General features: G+C 37.7%; 1 pseudogene; it reads left to right on the plus strand.

Moving 5' to 3' along the window:
• Positions 2,533–3,763, plus strand: Gm5611 (predicted gene 5611; annotated as a pseudogene).
• The last annotated feature ends 18,563 nt before the right edge of the window (positions 3,764–22,326 follow it).

The following is a 22,326-nucleotide window of genomic DNA, read 5'->3' on the forward strand; positions in this document are numbered from 1 at the left end:
TCAGGAACTACTAAACCATTGGTGTATTGAGAAAAGTGACATGCCACAGAGACTCATGGTCAGACCTGTTTATTTCTACCATATTAACAATAGCCAGAATTTGGAGTCAGCCTAGATGTCAATTAACAGATGAATTGGTAAATAGGGATTGATATACACAATATAAATTTTCCCAGACATAAACAGTTAAATTACATTTTTAGTAAAATATAAGTACTGATCATAATATTAAATTAATTGATATGGGCTCAGAATGATTAATTGCACATTTGTTTTATATTTGGAGCACACATAAATACATGCATGTATATATAAAAGTAGAAATGACAATGTCACATTCTTGAATTAAAACATTATGAAACTCATCATACAAATAAAGAAAAGTAACACAATTATATCATTAACATGCTTTGTTTTAGAAGTCCTACTTGTAATTTTATTGATGTATATGTGTGATGAATTACTGGGAAAGCTATTCACTAACCTATTTTCATAAGATACAGATGTGTTAAAAGCAAACATGAACTGATTCTGATTGAATAATTTATTTAGTGAGTACTGAAATATTACATTTCATTCAATAAACTTGGATGAATATGTTTTAGCGGTATTGTAAGAATTCCAAACATAGAAACATCTTTGCAATAGTTTAGGTTGATCAGCTAAATATAATCCTCTCCAGGTGTTCTAAATATAAACTGGCCAATAAAGGTCTGTGGAAGTGTTCAGGGTGTGTGACAACTATTAATGTCAAAAGAAACCTTGAATTTAGAAGAGAACAAGGAGGGTGTATGAAAGAGTTGGCAAGGAGGAAAGTTAAGAGTGAAAAGATGTAATTAAAACATAATCTCAAAACTAAAATAACTTAAAAAAAAAACATGTGAAGTTTCTTAGGAAGAAAGGGTAAGTCACCATTGGCTAGGGATCTCTAGAACTTACTTAAGCTTCCTATAACATTGTAGATTATAAAGCTACTACATTATAGGAAGGACAGATGAGCATCTGGGGAGGATATCAGAGCCAATCATTGGGAGCTGTAGCCTCAAATAGGTTCTTCTCAAAGCTAGAACTATCACCGCAAACCTCCAACTTGCTCTTTTTCAGGAATTCCTCTAGTACAGAAACTAGGGCATCAGTATTTGTGTTCAAAATCTCTTGTTAGTCACAGTGTTATAGAGGTAGTTCTCCTCTGGAATGGCAGCTTCTGAGATTTGTTTTCTCACGGGCTTGATGGATCAATCGCAACGCCCAACTTACATTTTATAGCTGGTTAGAACTACACAAGGGAATAGATAATAGTGTCTGCTCATGTTGTTCAGAACTCTCCAAGTGCAAGTTACTAGGGCACTCCATTATCACACAGCTGCTGGCTGAGCATGAAATCAACAAAGGAAGTTAATTATAGGATTTGAATGTTTAATGGCAGGAGGCTTGATGACCTGATGTATCTAATATAACACATATATGCTTTTCAGAAAGATCCAATAATCAGAGTGTTCCTGTAAGGATCCCTAGCAACTCATCTCACAGAGTATTTAAAATTTCATCAAGTCTCTTTCTGACTGCTGCTCTTTTCTTATTTGAGTCTATAGATGGGAAAATATCAGGTTTTCTAGGCCATGGACTGTTTCTTAGAAGATGTATCCATTTTGTTCTTTGGTTTGTTTATTTTATTCGTATTTGTTTCCTTTTAGTATTACAAATCGGGGACCTTTCTCAGGACTCAATTAAAAACCTACAGAAAATAAGCTTTTCATCCCCACATGCGAATTGTATGCTTTAATTTATTGTGTGTATTTCTTTTAATTATTGGTAGGCCTCTCTGTACTGATTGACTATTTTGTCAGAGACATCTGTTTCCCACCTTTATTCGCAGATTCATGTGTTGACAGACATGGCTGACTGAATGAGCACATGACTGAGAGATACTCAACATCCGTAATGACTGTTGCCTAGAGTACTCATAACTTCCCTTCTTTGGGATTTTGTTCAAGAAGATTAAATTAAACCTTGTTATAAATGATATTGCATGTACTTATGTTTAAATTTGTGAATATTCTTGAACTTCTCAATTACATTAATATTAAAAGTTGCTTGTAAGAGTAAAGAGCTGATGGAAGTACGCAGTGTAGCTAATGACAGTGGAAAGGGGTGGCAGAGAGGACAGCTCACGCTAAGGGAATTTTCTTGCATTATTGCCTAAGTTTGAAGAATAATGAGGCCAGAAATAACCTTATATTTTGTGTTCTACACCACACTTTATAAAAAGGCATCATGTCCCTTTCCTCTCTCCTTTCTCTCTTCAGAAAGGAGCTATCTATCTACCTAATATTTTTTTATTTCCCTTTGATAACAATTTGAGAGAATATAACAAAACTCTAAATTGTAAGTAGTCCTCAATTTAAGGCTACGCTTTTACAACCAGATAGAATTCAAGTTTTAAATTATAAAAAGATCATAGCTTCAGAGGCATAAATTTGATTTTAAAATATAAGAAATAATTTTGAATTAATAATCTAAGCATTACATTTACTGCGAGTCTGTTCTGTGGAACAGGAGGCAGTTGTTTTCCATCCGGCTTCTCCCACACCGAAGTGCGCGCCTCCACCTCATGGAAGACTCGATGGATGTGGACATGAGTCCTCTTAGGCCTCAGAACTACCTTTTTGGCTGTGAACTAAAGGCTGACAAAGACTATCACTTTAAAGTGGATAATGATGATAATGAGCACCAGATGTCATTAAGAACGGTCAGTTTAGGAGCAGGGGGAAAAGATGAGTTACACATTGTGGAGGCAGAAGCAATGAACTATGAAGGCAGTCCAATTAAAGTAACACTGGCAACTTTGAAAATGTCTGTACAACCAACAGTTTCCCTTGGGGGCTTTGAAATTACACCACCTGTGGTCTTACGGTTGAAGTGTGGTTCAGGGCCTGTGCACATTAGTGGACAGCATCTAGTAGCTATAGAGGAAGATGCAGCGTCTGAAGATGAAGATGGGGAGGACGTAAAACTCTTAGGCATGTCTGGGAAGCGATCTGCTCCTGGAGGTGGTAACAAGGTTCCACAGAAAAAAGTAAAACTTGATGAAGATGATGAGGACAATGAGGATGATGATGATGATTTTGATGAAGAGGAAACTGAAGAAAAGGTCCCAGTGAAGAAATCTGTACGAGATACCCCAGCCAAAAATGCACAAAAATCAAACCAAAATGGAAAAGACTTAAAACCGTCAACACCAAGATCAAAGGGTCAAGAGTCCTTCAAAAAACAGGGAAAGATTCCTAAAATACCAAAAGGACCTAGTTCTGTAGAAGACATTAAGGCAAAAATGCAAGCAAGTATAGAAAAAGGCGGTTCTCTTCCCAAAGTGGAAGCCAAGTTCATCAATTATGTGAAGAATTGTTTCCGGATGACTGACCAGGAGGCTATTCAAGATCTCTGGCAGTGGAGGAAGTCTCTTTAAGAAAAGGATTTAAACAGTTTGAAATATTCTGTCTTCATTTCTGTAATAGTTGATAACTGGCTGTCCTTTTTATAATGCAAAGTGAGAACTTTCCCTACTGTGTTTGATAAATGTTGTCCAGGTTCAATTGCCAAGAATGTGTTGTCTAAAATGCCTGTTTAGTTTTCAAGGATGGAACTCCACCCTTTACTTGGTTTTAAGTACGTATGGAATGTTATGATAGGACATAGTAATAGTGGTGGTCAGATGTGGAAATGGTAGGGAGACAAATATACATGTGAAATAAACTCAGTATTTTAATAAAGTAAAAAAAAAAAAACTTGGAAAAGGACATCTGAAACTCAAATGAAGGGGAAAATATGAAGCAACCAAGACAATGATTACATTCTTAACGAAAACCATGCTGCCATTAATTAAATGTATTTTACCTAGATGATTATGGATGAGTTCAGAAGTGATCAGTATTAGGAGTGAATAATGAGGTATCTGTCTAAAAAAAAGTACTAATAACTTTGTAGGGAATATTTATATAAAATAAAGAATTTCCTTAAGACTTGGATAAAATATTCTAAAATCTAAATTGCATGTGCAGATGGGTTCATCTAAATATTTTATAAAAATTCTATTTTTATACAAACTACTATAGCAAATAGAAAACAGGAAATGCACCCTAACTGATTTTATAAATCCAGCCTTGTTCTAATATTGACACATATTTGAAGAAATGAGTATATTAAAAGACACAGCATCTCCCATGAATGCCCATGGAAATGACACTTTACATGGTAATAAACTGAAATGAAAACTGTGTGTCACTGAATTTAAACTTGAAGCATTGTATTGGCTAGTTTTGTGTCAACTTGACACAGCTGGAGTTATCACAGAGAAAGGAGCTTCAGTTGAGGAAATGCCTCCATGAGATCCAACTGTAAGGCATTTTCTCAATTAGTGATCAAGGGGGAAAGGCCCCTTGTGGGTGGGACCATCCCTGGGCTGGTAGTCTTGGGTCTATAAGAGAGCAGGCTGAGCAAGCCAGGTGAGGCAAGCCAGTAAAGAACAACCCTCCATGGCCTCTGAATCAGCTCCTGCTTCCTGACCTGCTTGAGTCCCAGTCCTGACTTCCTTTGGTGATGAACAGCAGTATAGAAGTGTAAGCCAAATAAACCCTTTCCTCCCCAACTTGCTTCTTGGTCATGATGTTTGTGCAGGAATAGAAACCCTCTCTAAGACAAGCATATAGATTTCTATCTCTATAGTTTTATATTTTTGTACTTTTAACTATGTATATCTATATCTATTATCCACTTATCATCCATCTATTTTTCTCTTTCTATATATCTCTATTATATAACATTTATCAATATATTATTTGTATATATGTTATTTGTCCTCCATTATAAATCATTAATCACCCGTCAATTTAAATTCTATTTTATATCTGCCTATAAAATGTGGTATATGTATCTCTCATCTGTCTACCTATAATATGCCATCTATATATCTATTTCTCTATTGTGTAGTAACTAACATCTACTATATGACTATCAGCTATTTACCATTCTGATCGACCTATGTATAATTTATGTGTCTGTTCACTAATCTGTGATTCTGTGATCACTAATCTGTGATCCTCCTTCTATTATCTGCTTTTTCAAATGATAATCTACAAATTTGTTTGTCTGCCCAAACTAGCACCTCCTCTTCAACCTAAATGTTGTTCATTGTTTTCTTTCCCCTCCCTTTTATTATAGACAGAATGCCTACATTTGTTACAATTCCATAGTTTGAAATTCTATTTCCCAAAGTGATATTATTGGGACTTGAGCCCTTAGTACTTATGAGATTATCAGTGGAGCTCTTATGGAATCAATAAATTAATAAAAAAAGAAGAGACACCATATTATCCCCATTTTGGTAGATGATTGTTATGAACTCAGAATCATGGAATGATCTGTATACACAGGTAGACCAAGAGTCTCCAACAAATACAGGATTAAGCTTATGATGTTTTATATTAATTCTGATTCTATTGAAAATTCATTAATAATAAGGTAATTTGAAAGAATTTAAATGCTTCTTGAACATTTCTTCTTTCATTTGGGATTGGAGCCCTCTATACTCTCTCAGAGGTATGCAAGCTCTGTCTTTTTTTTTTTTTTTTTCTTTTTTTTTTTTTCCATTTTTTATTAGGTATTTAACTCATTTACATTTCCAATGCTATACCAAAAGTCCCCCATATCCACCCACCCCCACTCCCCTGCCCACCCACTCCCCCTTTTTGGCCCTGGTATTCCCCTGTACTGGGGCATATAAAGTTTGCAAGTCCAATGGGCCTCTCTTTCCAGTGATGGCCGACTAGGCCATCTTTTGATATATATGCAGCTAGAGTCAAGAGCTCCGGGGTACTGGTTAGCTCATAATGTTGTTCCACCTATAGGGTTGCAGATCCCTTTAGCTCCTTGGCTACTTTCTCTAGCTCCTCCATTGGGAGCCCTATGATCCATCCATTAGCTGACTGTGAGCATCCACTTCTGTGTTTGCTGGGCCCCGGCATAGTCTCACAAGAGACAGCTACATCTGCGTCCTTTCAATAAAATCTTGCTAGTGTATGCAATGGTGTCAGCGTTTGGATGCTGATTATGGGGTGGATCCCTGGCTATGGCAGTCTCTACATGGTCCATCCTTTCATCTCAGCTCCAAACTCCGTCTCTGTAACTCCTTCCATGGGTGTTTTGTTCCCAAATCTAAGGAGAGGCATAGTGTCCACACTTCAGTCTTCATTCTCCTTGAGTTTCATGTGTTTAGCAAATTATATCTTATATCTTGGGTATCCTAGGTTTGGGGCTAATATCCACTTATCAGTGAATACATATTGTGTGAGTTTCTTTGTGAATGTGTTACCTCACTCAGGATGATGCCCTCCAGGTCCATCCATTTGGCTAGGAATTTCATAAATTCATTCTTTTTCCTGAACAGAACAGCAATGGCTTGTGCTGTAAGATCGAGAATCGACAAATGGGACCTAATGAAACTCCAAAGTTTCTGCAAGGCAAAAGACACCGTCAATAAGACAAAAAGACCACCAACAGATTGGGAAAGGATCTTTACCTATCCTAAATCAGATAGGGGACTAATATCCAACATATATAAAGAACTCAAGAAGGTGGACTTCAGAAAATCAAATAACCCCATTAAAAAATGGGGCTCAGAACTGAACAAAGAATTCTCACCTGAGGAATACCGAATGGCAGAGAAGCACTTGAAAAAATGTTCAACATCCTTAATCATCAGGGAAATGCAAATCAAAACAACCCTGAGATTCCACCTCACACCAGTCAGAATGGCTAAGATCAAAAATTCAGGTGACAGCAGATGCTGGCGAGGATGTGGAGAAAGAGGAACACTCCTCCATTGTTGGTGGGAGTGCAGGCTTGTACAACCACTCTGGAAATCAGTCTGGCGGTTCCTCAGAAAACTGGACATAGTACTACCGGAGGATCCAGCAATACCTCTCCTGGGCATATATCCAGAAGATGCCCCAACAGGTAAGAAGGACACATGCTCCACTATGTTCATAGCAGCCTTATTTATAATAGCCAGAAGCTGGAAAGAACCTAGATGCCCCTCAACAGAGGAATGGATACAGAAAATGTGGTACATCTACACAATGGAGTACTACTCAGCTATTAAAAAGAATGAATTTTTTTTTAATGCTTTTTTTTTTATTAGATATTTTCTTCATTTTCATTTCAAGTGCTATCCTGAAAGGTTCCTATACCCTCCCCACCTCCGCCCTGTTCCCCAACCCACCCACTCCTGCTTTCTGGCCCTGGGATTCCCTTGTACTGGGGCATATAATCTTTGCAAGACCAAGGGCCTCTCCTCCCATTGATGGCCGACTAGGCCATCCTCTGCTACATATGCAACTAGAGACACAACCCTGGGGGGTACTGGTTAGTTCATATTGTTGTTCTTCCTATAGGGTTGCAGACTCCTTTAGCTTCTTGGGTACTTTCTCTAGCTCCTTCATTGGGGACCCTGGGTTCTATCCAAAAGATGACTGTGAGCATCCACTTCTGTATTTGCCAGGCACTGGCATAGCCTCACAAGAGACAGCTATATCAGGGTCCTGTCAGCAAAACCTTGCTGGCTTATGCAATAGTGTCTGTGTTTGGTGGTTGTTTATGGGATGGCTCCCTGGGTGGGGCAGTCTCTGGATGATTCTTCTGTTTCAGTTCTGAACTTTGTCTCTATAACTCCTTCTATGGGTATTTTGTTCCCCATTATAAGAAGGAACAAAGTATCCATACTTTGGTCTTCCTTCTTCTTGAGCTTCATGTGTTTCTCAAATTGTATCTTGGGTATTCTAAGTTTCTGGGCTAATATCTACTTATCAGTGAGTCCATATCATGTGTGTTCTTTCCTGATTGGGTTACCTCACTCAGGATGATACCCTCCAGATCCACAGGTTATACTTTCATGATGAATTGACTGTGGAGAGGTTTTGTCCAGTCAGTGACCCTCCTGAACATCTTAACTCTCTTCTCACCTTAGCAATCATTATGACAGGGCATTAAACAGGGAGTTAAAACATGGAAGTTAAAACCTATTCTTGATGATTAATGGATTATTTTTCTACTTTAAATTCACAATTATGCAACCATGGAAGAAGAATAAACTTACCTATTTATTGCATAGATAAGAACTAATAAGAAAATGCCTTGCCCATGAATTCATAACTATTGAATTTTAATATTTGTTTTTAGCTTAGAATGGCAACTAGAAATACTAATGATATGCACTGAATCCTGATCAGCCTGTCTGTAAAATATAAGGTAAAATAATACTGAGGTAACAACTCATCTCCAGCTCTGACAAAACTAAATTATCAGATATTTAAGTCTTATTCCTCTTCTAGCTCCAACAAGCTCAGTAATGGTTCTATTCACCACTTCCACAGAGACAAAGGGTGGTGGAACAGATACTACCTCAGACATTCCCAGTAGCAGTTCAAGGAACTGAAGACCATCTGTTCCAGGTCACATCTCATTGCAGGTCTTATGACCTTATATAACTCTTGGAGTGTGTAGAGGGCTCTAGTCTCAAATGAAAGAAGAAAAGCACTAAATGAGGCTCCTGAGAAATTCATAAAGCCCTGTATTTCTGCAGAGTTGGCTCTGGCTCTCTAGTCTTGGGAAACAGGCTTTTACTAACAGGAGAACATTAAAGCATCAGTTCACTTCTTCATCTGATGATATAAACTTGAAATTTATTAAAAATAAGTTAATTCAGAGCAACTGATTAAATTTTTATTTCTAAATAATAGGTAAGGATTAGTTAAGGAAGACAAAATTCCCCCTGCTTTACTGAGACAGTGTCTCATTGAGGCTGAATGTGTCAGTGTAACCAGCTCACATGCATAGATTGATGGTATCCTTTGGTTGTATTAGTACCTCCTACCCCCATTTTGGCAATGGCTACATTAAATGGCACAAGATTCAGAAGTAGCAACAAAGATTCTGGAAGTGAATCATGGTAAAGATGGCTTTCCTTGTTCTTGAGGTGGGTGCTCTACAAGTGTGAATGAAGAGCAAGGCAAATGTGCATTGAATTAGAAACCTCATGTCTGGAATGAGATGGGGAGAGCCTCATTAAGTAGATGAATGCCATCAAGCAAATTTATATATGAATATTTTGAGGTAGAATATCATGTTCCAAATATTGACATGGTCTTTAAATGGTTCAGGAAATTTCTTAGAAGTATGCACACTGTAGAGGGAGTCAGGAGAATACAGATTGAGAATAACAAGAAATTGATCAGAACATTGTGGTCATATGTCTCAGAAATCATCTGAGCTTTTGAGATGTAGTTACAACAAAGAATGTACTGATTTAAGAGGAGCTGAGGATATGCTGATAAGGTGGTGGACAATGATATTTTTTTATTTTTTATTAGGTATTTTCCTCATTTACATTTCCAATGCTATCTCAAAAGTCCCCCATACCCACCCCCCCCCACTCCCCTACCTACCCACTCCCCCTTTTTGGCCCTGGCATTCCCCTGTACTGGGGAATATAAAGTTTGCAAGACCAATGGGCCTCTCTTTCCAGTGATGGCCGACTAGGCCATCTTTTGATACATATGCAGCTAGAGACAAGAGCTCCCGGGTACTGGTTAGTTCATAATGTTGTTCCACCTATAGGGTTGCAGTTCCCGTTAGCACCTTGGTTACTTTCTCTAGCTCCTCCATTTGGGGCCCTGTGATCCATCCAATAGCTGACTGTGAGCATCCACTTTTGTGTTTGCTAGGCCCCAGCATAGTCTCACAAGAGACAGCTATATCAGGGGCCTTTCAGCAAAACTTTGCTAGTGTGTGCAATGGTGTCAGCGTTTGGAAGCTGATTATGGAATGGATCCCTGGATACGGCAATCACTAGCTGGTCCATCCTTTTGTCACAGCTCCAAATTTTGTCTCTGGAACTCCTTCCATGAGTGTTTTGTTCCCAATTCTAAGAAGGGGCAAAGTGTCCACACTTTGGTCTTCGTTCTTCTTGAGTTTCATGCTTTTAGCAAATTGTATCTTATATCTTGGGTATCCTAAGTTTCTGGGCTACTATCCACTTATCAGTGAGTACATGTTGTGTGAGTTCTTTGTGATTGGGTTACCTCACTCAGGATGATGCCCTTCAGGTCCATCCATTTGCCTAGGAAATTCATAAATTCATTCTTTTTAATAGCTGAGTAGTATTCCATTGTGTAAATGTACCATATTTTCTGTATCCATTCCTTTGTTTAGGTGCATCTGGGTTCTTTCCAGCTTCTGGCTATTATAAATAAGGCTATTATAAACATAGTGGAGCATGTGTCCTTCTTACCAGTTGGGACATCTTCTGGATATATGCCCAGAAGAGGTATTGCGGGATTCTCTGGTAATACTATGTCCAATTTTCTGAGGAACCACCAGACTGATTTCCAGAGTGGTTGTACAAGCTTGCAATCCCCCCAACAATGGAGAAGTGTTCCTGTTTCTCCACATCCTCACCAGCATCTGCTGTCCCCTGAATTTTTGATCTTAGCCATCCTGACTGGTGTGAGGTGGATCTCAAGGTTGTTTTGATTTGCATTTCCCTGATGATTAAAAATGTTGAACATTTTTTTCAGGTGCTTCTCTGCCATTCGGTATTCCTCAGGTGAGAATTCTTTGTTCAGCTCTGAGCCCCATTTTTTAATGGGGTTATTTTTGTTTCTGGAGTCCACCGTCTTGAGTTCTCTATATATAGTGGATATTAGTCCCCTATCCGATTTGAGATAGGTAAAGATCCTTTCCCAATCTGTTGGTGGTCTTTTTGTCTTATTGACGGTGTCTTTTGCCTTGCAGAAGCTTTGCAATTTTATGAGGTCCCATTTATCAATTCTCGATCTTACAGCACAAGCCATTGCTGTTCTATTCAGGAATTTTTCCCCTGTACCCATATCTTTGAGGCTTTTCCCTACGTTTTCCTATATAAGTTTCAGTGTCTCTGGTTTTATGTAGAGTTCCTTAATCTACTTATATTTGACCTTAGTACAAGAAGATAGAAATGGGTCAATTCGCATTCTTCTACATGATAACCGCCAGTTGTGCCAGCACCATTTGTTGAAAATGCTGTCTTTTTTCCACTGGGTGGTTCTAGCACCCTTGTCAAAGATCAAGTGACCATAGGTGTGTGGGTTCATCTCAGGGTCTTTAATTCTATTCCATTGGTCTACTTGTCTGTCACTATAACAGTACCATCCAGTTTTTATCACAATTGCTCTGTAGTACAGCTTTAGGTCAGGCATGGTGATTCCACCAGAGGTTCTTTTATCCTTGAGAAGAGTTTTTGCTATCCTAGGTTTTTTGTTATTCCAAATGAATCTGCGGACTGCCCTTTCTAATTCGTTGAAGAATTGAGTTGGAATTTTGATAAGGATTGCATTGAATCTGTAGATTGCTTTTGGCAAGATAGCCATTTTTACTATATTGATCCTGCCAATCCATGAGCATGGGAGATCTTTCCATCTTTTGAGATCTTCTTTAATTTCTTTCTTCAGAGACTTGAAGTTCTTATCATGCAGATCTTTTACTTCCTTAGTTAGAGTCATGCCAAGGTATTTTATATTATTTGTGACTATTGAGAAGGGTGTTGTTTCCCTAATTTCTTTCTCAGCCTGTTTGTCCTTTGTGTACAGAAAGGCCATTGACTTGTTTGAGTTAATTTTATATCCAGCTACTTCATTGAAGCTGTTTATCAGGCTTAGGAGTTCTCTGGTTGAATTTTTAGTGTCACTTATATATACTATCATATCATCTGCAAAAAGTGATATTTTGACTTCTTCCCTTCCAATCTGTATCCCCTTTATCTCCTTTTGGTGTCTAATTGCTCTGGCTAGGACTTCAAGTACAATGTTGAATATGTAGGAAAAGAGTGGACAGCCTTGTCTAGTCCCTGATTTTATTGGGATTGCTTCCAGCTTCTCACCATTTACTTTGATGTTGGCTACTGGTTTGCTGTAGATTGCTTTTATCATGTTTAAGTAAAGGCCTTGAATTCCTGATCTTTCCAAGACTTTTATTATGAATGGGTGTTGGATTTTGTCAAATGCTTTCTCTGCATCTAACCAGATGATTATGTGGTTTTTGTCTTTGAGTTTGTTTATATACTGGATTATGTTGATGGATTTCCATATATTGAACCATCCCTACATCACTGGGATGAACCCTACTTAGTCAGAAGGGTTGTTTGTTTTGATGTCTTCTTGGATTCGGTTAGCTAGAACTTTATTGAGGATTTTTGCATCGATATTCATAAGGGAAATTGGTCTGAAGTTCCCTATCTTTGTTGGGTCTTTTTGTGGTTTAGTTATCAGAGTAATTGTGGCTTCATAGAATGAGTTGGGTAGAGTACCTTCTGTTTCTATTTTGTGGAATAGTTTGTGAAGAACTGGGATTAGATCTTCTTTGAAGGACTGATTGAACTCTGCACTAAACCCATCTGGTCCTGGGCTTTTTTTGGTTGGGAGACTATTAATGATTGCTTCTATTTCTTTAGGGGATATAGCACTGTTTAGATCATTAACCTGATCTTGATTTAACTTTGGTAACTGGTATCTGTCTAGAAACTTGTCCATTTCATCCAGGTTCTCCAGTTTTGTTGAGTATAGCCTTTTGTAGAAGGATCTAATGGTGTTTTGGATTTCTTCAGGATCTGTTGTTATGTCTCCCTTTTCATTTCTAATTTTGTTAATTAGGCTGCTTTCCCTGTGTCCTCTAGTGAGTCTGGCTAAGGGTTTATCTATCTTGTTGATTTTTCTCAAAGGACCAGCTCCTCAATTGGTTGATTCTTTGAACAGTTCTTTTTGTTTCCACTTGGTTGATTTCGCCCCTGAGTTTGACTATTTCCTGCCGTCTACTCCTCTTGTGTGAATTTACTTCCTTTTGTTCTAGAGCTTTTAGGTGTGTTGTCAACCTGCTAATGTGTGCTCTCTCTACTTTCTTTTTGGAGGCACTCAGAGCTATGAGTTTTCCTCTTAGATATGCTTTCATTGTGTCCCTTAAGTTTGGGTATGTTGTGGCTTCATTTTCATTAAACTCCAAAAAGTCCTTAATTTCTTTCTTTATTCCTTCCTTGACAAAGGTATCATTGAGAAGAGTGTTGTTCAGTTTCCACGTGAATGTTGGCTTTCCATTATTTATGTTGTTATTGAAGATCAGCCTTAGTCCATTGTGATCTGATAGGATGCATGGGACAATTTCAATATTTTTGTATATGTTGAGGCTTGTTTTGTGACCAATTATGTGGTCAAATTTGGAGAAGGTACCATGAGGTGCTGAGAAGAAGGTATATCCTTTTGTTTTAGGATAAAATGTTCTGTAGATATCTGTTAAGTCCATTTGTTTCATAACTTCTGTTAGTTTCACTGTTTCCCTCTTTAGTGTCTGTTTCCATGATCTGTCCATTGGTGAAAGTGGTGTGTTGAAGTCTCCCACTATTATTGTGTGAGGTGCAATGTGTGCTTTGAGCTTTATTAAAGTTTCTTTAATGAATGTGGCTGCCCTTGTATTTGGAGCATAGATATTCAGAATTGAGAGTTCCTCTTGGAGGATTTTACCTTTGATGAGTATGAAGTGGCCCTCCTTGTCTTTTTTGATGACTTTTGGTTGGAAGTTGATTTTATTAGATATTAGAATGGCTAGTCCAGCTTGTTTCTTCATACAATTTGCTTGGAAAATTGTTTTCCAACCTTTCATTCTGAGGTAGTGTCTATCTTTTTCTCTGAGATGAGTTTCCTGTAAGCAGCAAAATGTTGGGTCTTGTTTGTGTAGCCAGTGTGCTAGTCTATGTCTTTTTATTGGGGAGTTGAGTCCATTGATATTAAGAGATATTAAGGAAAAGTAATTGTTTCTTCCTGTTATTTTTGTTGTTAAAGTTGGCATTCTGTTCTTGTGGCTGTCTTCTTTTAGGTTTGTTGAGGGATTACTTTCTTGCTTTTTCTAGGGCGTGATTTCCGTCCTTGTATTTTTTTTTTTTCTGTTATCATCCTTTGAAGGGCTGGATTTGTGGAAAGATAATGTGTGAATTTGGTTTTGTTGTGGAATAATTTGATTTCTCCATCTATGGTAATTGAGAGTTTGGCTGGGTATATTAGCCTGGGCTGGAATTTGTGTTATCCTAGTGTCTGTATAACATCTGTCCAGGCTCTTCTGGCTTTCATAGTCTCTGGTGAAAAATCTGGTGTAATTCTGATAGGCTTGCCTTTATACGTTACTTGACCTTTTTTCCCTTACTGCTTTTAGTATTCTATCTTTATTTAGTGCATTTGTTGTTCTGATTTTTATGTGTTGCGAGGAATTTCTTTACTGGTCCAGTCTATTTGGAATTCGGTAGGCTTCTTGTATGTTCATGGGCATCTCTTTCTTTAGATTTGGGAAGTTTTCTTCTATAATTTTGTTGAAGATATTTGCCAGTCCTTTAAGTTGAAAATCTTCATTCTCATCCACTCCTATTTATCTGTAGGTTTGGTCTTCTCATTGTGTCCTGGATTTCCTGGATGTTTTGAGTTAGGATCTTTTTGCATTTTCCATTTTCTTTGATTGTTCTGCCGATGTTCCCTATGGAATCTTCTGCACCTGAGATTTTCTCTTCCATCTCTTGTATTCTGTTGCTGATGCTCACATCTATGTTTCCAGATTTCTTTCCTAGGGTTTCTATCTCCAGCGTTGCCTCACTTTGAGTTTTCTTTATTGTGTCTACTTCCCTTTTTAGGTCTTGGATGGTTTTATTCAATTTCATCACCTGTTTGGTTGTGTTTTCCTGCAATTCTTTAAGGGATTTTTGTGCTTCCTCGTTAATGTCTTCTACCTATTTAGCAGTGTTCTCCTGTATTTCTTTAAGTGAGTTATTAAAGTCCTTCTTGATGTCCTCTACCATCATCATGAGATATGCTTTTAAATCGGGGTCTAGCTTTTCAGGTGTGTTGGGGTGCCCTGGACTGGGGGAAGTGGGAGTGCTGGGTTCTGATGATGGTGAGTGGTCTTGGTTTCTGTTAATAAGATTCTTACGTTTACCTTTTGCCATCTGGTAATCTCTGGAGTTAGTTGTTATAGTTGTCTCTGTTTAGAGATTGTTCCTCTGGTGATTCTGTTACCCTCTATCAGCAGACCTCGGAGACTAGATCTCTCCTCTGAGTTTCAGTGGTCAGAGCAGTCTCTGCAGGCAAGCTCTCCTCTTACAGGGAAGGTGCACAGTTATCTGGTGTTTGGATCTCCTCCTGGCTAAAGATGAAGGCCCAGAACATGACCTTTCCCAGAAGCTGTGTTGCTTTGGCCTGTCACAGAAGCTGTTAGTTTCAGTAGTCCACACTCTCACCTGTGCAGACTACTTTCTGCGGAGTTCCAGAACCAAGATGGTTCCCACGGATCCTGAGGCAAAGACCTCCCAGGCCGGGTGGACACCTGTCCTCTTGCCGGGAAGGTGGTCAGATGTCTGGAGCCTGAAAACGGCACTGCCTCAGAAGCTCTGTGGCTCTCTCCTGTCCCAGAAGCTGTTAGCTTCTGTGGACAATGATTTTTATGTTGGGTTCTGATACAGAAATAGTAGCTCTGAGATCCAGGCTAAGTGAGCAATCCTCTGTTAATGTCAGCATAGTCTTCTGAAAATAATCCTCCGTCAATGCCAGTATGGTCTTCTGAAAAGTGGAGACAATTACACAAGCTTCAGGCTATCATGTCAAAATAAACTTGACAGAATTTTTGGAATAAAGTTCTACTATCATCAACTTCATCTTTCACTGTTGTGGTTTTCATCCTGCATAGCACACACACTCAAATGATTTGAATATTTTGCAGTATCCATGGTAAGATCAAAGAGTACAGTGCAGCTAGATGATGGCATCTTTGGAAGGAAATATTGCCCATTATCTCAACCATGGGGACTCTCCTCTACTTTACCTTCTCTCTTCACGCTCTGCAGCTTATGCTGTGTCATTGCTAATTCCTACCAACAAGTAATCCATCATTAACCCCAGGTTTGATTTCCTATGGATTTGCCCATTAGCTAGCTGTAATTGGCTGTCTCTGTTTTAGATTATTTTACATCAAGTACATCAAATCACAGTGTTACCCATTTAAGCCTTATTATAAGGTTTGTTGGAGATGAAATTACCTTCTGTCCTTACTTATATAAATCTTTTTATTTCTCTTCCAAGACAGTATTTGGACCAATACAAGTATTTTAAATAAATGAATCTTCTTCTTCTTCTTCTTCTTCTTCTTCTTCTTCTTCTTCTTCTTCTTCTTCTTCTTCTTCTTCTTCCTCCTCCTTCTCTCTCTCTCTCTCTCTCTCTCTCTCTCTCTCTCTCTCTCCCTCCCTCCCTCCCTCCCTCCCTTATGACAAAGTAATTAATACCTGGAGCTCGGCTCAATTCTTTGGCAGTTACTTTGGGATCTGCGAGCTGTGGTGGGTCTGGCAGAACTGAATATATTGAAAAATATTCAACCCATGTTATGATGGGAATGGGGACAGTAGTTTATTTTCAGTCTGCAATTAATTTAGTAATCAAAATTACTGTTTTTAACAACAGTAATTTATATTTATAACCATATTTTGATTCAGGGAGGAAAGCTGCTTCCTCATTGCACATTTTCATAAAGATTGAAATATATATTTTCAAACAACTAGCATTTTAAGTGTTTAGGTAAAGGTCCAACATATACACCAATCTTCTCCCTTTCAACCATTTACCATGACTGACTTCAAAAATATTTTCTCATCCTATAGGGTCATTTTGTTCACTCTTTCTATTATTTTACTCCTTTGATTTTTAAAGAAGTGTCTGGTAAGCATGTGGAAATCTACCTTTTATACCTTGCCTTTTTATAGTATATTTAAAATATGTAAATATCTTCTGAAAGTGGAGAATAACATTGAACACATTGGCACTGGAGACAACTTCCTGAACAGAACACCAATAGCACATGTACTAAGTTTAACAAATAATAATTGGAACCTCATAAAGCAGAAAACCTTCTGTACAACATAGGGCACCATCAGCAGAACAAAATTGTAGCCTACAGAATAGGAAAATATTCTCACCATCTCCATAACTGACAGAGGGCTAATAACTAAAATGTATAAAGAACTCGAGTAACTAGACATCAAAAAACCAAGTAATCCATTTAAATAATGGTATCTCAACAAAGAATTCTCAACAGATGATTCTAAAATTATAGGCCTAGATTTTTCTTTTACCCTCCTTTTTTAGAGTTCTTAAATGTTTCAATGTCACTTCTAGCCTACCTACTAGAGATAGGGGAGAAAGGAGGTTAATAGGAAAAAGGGTGTTATGCACCTGTTTAGAAACAGTTCTTCAGGGTGTTTCCAGTCTTCATTTTAAGGATACAAGCAGTTGAGTCCAATAGCAAACACCAAACACTAATCAATAGTTCTGGCATGATCTAGCAGAAACTGCAAGGCTCTGCTGAATCAGTTGAGTCACTGGAAGTTGGCAGCATCAACTGGAATATCACAGGAAGTTCTTTGGTGCATTTCTCTCTGTGAAATGAAGATCAGAGAAGAACAGTGAAGCATTACAAGGCATAGCCATCAAAGAGTGTCCCTTCACTGTTTGTGTGCTTATATTCATATTCTTTCTAAACATCATGCAACCTCTCAAGTGTCCACTCCAGGAAAATATCACATGCCCTCAGGCATGTCTGCATCAGCAAAATATCCTCTCATGTGTCTGCATCAGCAAAATATCCTCTCATGTGTCTGCTTCAGCAAAATATCCTCTCATGTGTCTGCTTCAGCAAAACATTTTTCTCAAAACAGCTTCAAGAAAAACATTACATGACACAACTGAGTCTCCAAAGAATCATCAAATATCCAAGAAACAAAGAAATCCTTAGCCAATAGAGAAATGTAAATTAGAACGACTTTGAGATTCCATCTTACAGCAGTCAGAATGGGTAAGATCAAAACTACAACAAATGGTTCATGTTGGCAAGAATGTAGAGCAAGAGAAAAATTATTCCATTGCTGGTGCAAGTACAAACTTGTATAACCACTTTGGAAATCAATATGGCAGTTTCTCAAAAAATTGGAAATCAATCTGTCACAAGACCCAACTCTTATCATTCCTGGATATATACCCAAATAAAATTCCACCCTTCATTAAGGACACTTGCTAAATGTTCATATAAGATCTGTTCATAATTTCCAGAATCTGGAAACAATGGAGATGCCCATCAATTGAAGAATGAATAAAGAAAACTTGATATATTTACACAATGTGGTATTATTCAGCTATTAAAAATACTGTCACAGAATTTGCAAGCAAGTGGATGGAACTAGAAAAAAATCATCCTGATTGAGGTAACCAAGACCCAGAAAAAGAAACATGGTATATAATAACTTATAAGTAGATATTAACTATAAAGTAAAAGATAACCATGACATAATCCACAGACCCAACTAGGTTATGTAAGAAGAATGGCTTAAGGGCAACACAAGCATCTTTCTGCAAAGAGAATATAGAAGAGATTTCCCAGGTATACTGGGGACTCAGTGTTGGGGATGGGCATGCGGAAACAGTAGAGACCTGGGTGCAGGATTGGTAGAAAAAGTACTGGAAGAGAGAACTGGAATTGGAGGCCCTTTAGGAGGTTAGGTAAAAAGTTAGTGCAATGGAAACTCCATAGAATCTGAGTGTGACCCTAGCAAAGACTCCTAGTAAGAGGGGACATAGTTCCTGAACAAGCCATCTTCTTTAACCAGCTAGGCCTCAAGTAGAGAAATTGAGAAACTAACCCAGCCATAAACTTTCAACCTAAAGTTGTTCATGCTCACAGAATGTGTTGGGACCAGAGAATAGCATAATTATTATCAAGAAGACCAGAGAGTCTTCATCTAGCAAGTGATAGAAGGAGATGCAGAGTGCAAACATTAGACAGAGTTTGCGGAGTCCTGCAGAGAAGGGGGAGAAAGGACTGAAGGATCCAAAGGAGTTAAGGACACCACACTAACATGGACCAAAAAAATCTAATGAAGGCTCACAGAGATCAGGGAGCCTGTATGAATTTGACCTAGCCTTCTCTCTATATATTATGGTTGTGTAGCCTGATGTTCTTGTGGGATTTCTAACAGTGGGCTCTGGGAGTGTTTCTGACTCTTTTGCCTGTCTTTAGGACCCCTTTCCTCCTAGTGGGTTGCCTTGTCCAGCCTTGATGTAAAGGTGTGTGCTGGCCTTATGGCTTGTTATGCCAAGTGTGGATTATGTCCCTGAGAGACCTGCTCCTTTCTGAGGGTAGGCAAAAGGAGAGATAGGTCTGGGGAAAAGAGGAAGTGGAGGGGAGAAACTGAAGGGAGGGAAGGGAAGGGAAACTATAAGGATGTTATACATGAAAGAAGGATAAACTTTAAAAAAATAATATATGCAAATAACTTGTTGTCAGCATTTTTTTTCTTTTATAGTTAGTTCCTATTCTTCAGGGAAAAGTAAATACACACTTAACTTTCAAGATATTGTTACCCAGCATAGTACACAGACATTAAACTACAATTCTCTATGACTATACTATAAGGATATTCATGCAATTGCAATTGTCCGGCCATTTCTCTCCCCACTCTCTTTCTTTCTTTATTTGTTTTGGTTTTGGTTTTGGTTTTGGTTTTGGTTTTGGTTTTGGTTTTGGTTTTGGTTTTGGTTTTGGTTTTGGTTTTGGTTTTGGTTTTGGTTTTGGTTTTGGTTTTGGTTTTGGTTTTTGAGACAGGCTTACTCTATATATCAGAGCTCTGGACTTGGTTATATAGACCAGGCTGGCCTTGAACGGACATAGTCTTCTGGCCTTTGCCTCCCAAGTTCTGAGATTAGAGGTGTGTGCTACCATACCTGGCTTTACTGTTTTCTTAATCAGAAGAAATTTTATCTGAGGAAGCTATACATCAGTAAAGTCTTGTCAGTGAGTACAATATTTGGAGTAGAAAACTATCACATCCACAGAGTATTAAGGTATTCATCTGATGGAATTGAAGAATTCCTGGGGAAGGGATAAGAGAAGAGGGCCAAGAACCACACAGCCCTGGTGGGGAAGTGCTGGGACACTTGCCATTTTATTGTATCATTTCACTTCTGACATGTCTAACTTTTTGTAAAGTATTGTCACAAATAGATGTCACCTGGTCAAGCTAGAGCTCTGAGTCTTAGTTGAATCTTCAGTGTAAATTAGAGGATACTCTTATCTATGCAGCACCAATCTCAAGTTATATAAAGCTGTCTTTTTTTGCTCAATTCAAATTTAATATTGACTAGGATCCTATTGTTAGGTAAACACATGAAATCTTGCCTGGGTTCTGCTTTAGTATTCTGTTCTCCATCATAGTAGACATTACCTAAAAGTAAACTTTCTGTGTGTGGTAATGTCCTGTGATACTACTGCCTTTACTAGGAGAGTACTATGCTTGCTCAACCACTTATAAAACAAATGATAAGGCCAAGTGCCCAAAGATAACTTATCTCTGAATTGAAACTTTTTCTTTAGAATGGAGGTGATGTTCATGAGACTCAAGAAGCTCACAAACCTCTAGAATTCTAGAAAGCTGAAACTTACAAGCTTGACAAGGCTCCCATTCCCCAAGGTGGCACAAACAGTAAGAGTTGATAGAGAGAGAGAGGAGACTCTCCTAACTGATATACAGACTGCATGTGGTGCTGGGAGCTCCTAGGATGCAGCTTTTGTGAGTTGTCACCTACATAACGCTGTCACACAAATGCTTTTGAATCATCTATATGTCCGCAAGTAACTCCTCACCCATACTTCGGTCAGACTATTAATAAACTAGCTCAGTGACTCATAATGTTGAATCTTTTCAGTATTCTTACTTTAGTCTGTCATCTGTGCATTATGCAGGGTAAAGGGACATTTGTTTGTGCCTGTGCAGTAAAAGTCACATAAAACATGAGTGGTACTTACCAGAGTTGAGATTTGAAAAGAGACACTTGCCCACAGTTTTTGCTCTAAAGTTCTGATACTATACGTTTTTTTCTAGATCATGTACTTCCCATTTTCTTTAAATTAGCTAGTTATTATAGACACTCTTAGACATATCATACTATAATTTTGAATATAATTTTTGATTTAACTAAGGGGGTGGTGTATAATGATTATAGGCATACATATATTCATACAGGTATCAAGATGAATTTGTTGGTGGTTTATTTGTTAAATAGAAAGCATAATTTTGTAGATGTCATGATGGACATAAAGTCTGTTAATAGTTTTTGAGCTGTAGGCATGTCCCTATATAAAGTGACATTACTGAATTATGTGTCTCAAGATTTTGTCTATTGTCAAAACATTTCTCAATATGCACCAAAGAACTATTAATTCAAAATCAAACTTGTACTGAGTCCAAAATGTCTCTGGAAGGGCTTGCTCATGCTGCATAGTGAGACATTGCAGTAGTCTTGGTTCTGAATATAACATACACTATTTGTATGAAACATGCCATTATAGCCCACACTGCCAGTAAACACTGTCTGTACTGCTCCAGCTTAAATTCTGCATAAACTGCAATTATTTTTAACTATGCATGCAGAGTCTTTCACTTACAGAATTACGATGGTTTAATTATAGAATACAAATAGACTATTTTCCTACTGTTATTCCTCTATATGTAAGTACCAAATTGGAATGTTTTATTTCTAAAAGGACTAAATTCAGGTAATATACACAAATTATAAAAAGGTTTCATAAAGTTAGTGCTTATTTAGTTTTAATTCTGCCATGGATTTTTCATTAAGGGATGAGCAAGTGCATAGAAATATATTTGGTGTTTTAAGTGTAATATCCAATGTAATGCCTCATAGCTTCAGGATGTATACTCTCTATAAAGTTCATTGTGGTGTATAGACTACGATCTGCTTAATTTTGGTGTATGCATTTTTAAAACTTTCTTTAACTATTTTAATAATACAGTTTAATTTTGAAATGTGTATTTTTAGACTGTAGCATGTTACAATGTTGGATTACAAAAATTCAATGTGAATTGATGGCTTGAAGTTTATAAACATTGATAAGTGATTTTTTTTAATCACAGGTTTAGGAGAAATTTTTAAAAATACTTTTGTCATGTTAACTACATACTTATGTGGACATCTATACTTAACCTTGATAATCAAATTGAAATATCATTTCTGAAAAATATTGGAGATGTTTTATATTCTATAGTATCAAATATTCAACTAGGAATTACTTCTTGCTATAAATATAGGCAAGAATATTATATTATTGTGTAAGTTTGCTTTATTGTTAAGTACATAGTAAAATAATATAAATATT

This window comes from Mus musculus, chromosome 9, assembly GCF_000001635.26.
Source record: "Mus musculus strain C57BL/6J chromosome 9, GRCm38.p6 C57BL/6J".
Classification (NCBI taxonomy): Eukaryota; Metazoa; Chordata; class Mammalia; order Rodentia; family Muridae; genus Mus; species Mus musculus.